Raw genomic sequence first — 1,042 nt, 5'->3', positions numbered from 1 at the left:
AAAGATATTAACTAAAGGAATTCGATTATCTTTCATAACATCCATGGAATTTATTTGCAATTGGGAGGAGTGGTTAATCTTTCCGTTTTCTGATTTGTAATTTTCAATTTGTTTTGTATTCTGTCTGGTCCTTCATCTAGTTCTTTGCTAGGTCTAGGTTCCAATTATTTAATATATATTTGTCGTTTCCAAAAAAAAATTCATGGAATTTATTTATAATCCTTTGCGTTTGCCAAATAGATAGATACAAAAACTAAAAAAGTTGGATGTAAAATCTAATTATTGAATTTAATATAAGAACGACTCTGCTGGGGATCGAACCCAGAGTCTCTGGTTCCGTAGACCAGCGCCTTATCCATTGGGCCACAGAGTCAAGTTGTCTTCTTTTTTTGTCTATTACTATTTAATCACTGACTAAAAGGTTGGCAGTAATGATTATTGATTGAATTCAAAAAGTACGACTCTGCTGGGGATCGAACCCAGAATCTCTGGTTCCGTAGACCAGCGCCTTATCCATTGGGCCACAGAGTCACTTTGCCTTTATGCTTTCCCTAGTCCTATTTAATCGTTGATTATTTTGATAGGAAGGAATGGCCAGCCTACTACTTGAGCCGACTGCCGAGTGATTTTCATTATAGTATTTTCGCTTGTGACTTAACCTACAATATTTCTATATAACATATTTTTATTTAGAATAAGTAGCAAACTTTTATTATATTATATATTTTATTAAGTATTAAATATATCACTAGATGTTCAAAATAACCACAGACACAACTACACAACATAAGTTATAACATTAGAGAATCACTTGAGACCTTTCGCACAAAAAGCATATCACGAAAGAAACGAACTTTATATAATTAACAACTAGTTCTAAAAGACACTTTGGGATTCCCAAGTGTTTTACACAAGTATGGAATATTGCATAATCCCTTGGATATATATAAAATATATATCTTTTCTTTTGTGTTTTACACAAGTTGGAATATTCTAAATTCCATTTGTAAATATATAAAATAAATCTCTTCACACAATCATA

General features: G+C 31.8%; 2 non-coding genes across 2 annotated transcripts; both read right to left on the bottom strand.

Annotated features, from left to right (window-relative positions):
- Positions 1 to 300: 300 nt before the first annotated feature.
- On the bottom strand, positions 301 to 373 carry TRNAR-ACG (transfer RNA arginine (anticodon ACG)). The gene has a single exon. It is a non-coding gene; the product is annotated as a tRNA-Arg (tRNA).
- An 85-nt stretch (positions 374 to 458) lies between these two features.
- On the bottom strand, positions 459 to 531 carry TRNAR-ACG (transfer RNA arginine (anticodon ACG)). The gene has a single exon. It is a non-coding gene; the product is annotated as a tRNA-Arg (tRNA).
- Positions 532 to 1,042: the final 511 nt, after the last annotated feature.

Source organism: Lactuca sativa, chromosome 9 (assembly GCF_002870075.4).
Source record: "Lactuca sativa cultivar Salinas chromosome 9, Lsat_Salinas_v11, whole genome shotgun sequence".
Taxonomy (NCBI): Eukaryota; Viridiplantae; Streptophyta; class Magnoliopsida; order Asterales; family Asteraceae; genus Lactuca; species Lactuca sativa.
The sequence above is the reverse complement of the archived record's forward strand: the minus strand, read 5'-3'. Positions and strand labels throughout refer to the sequence as shown.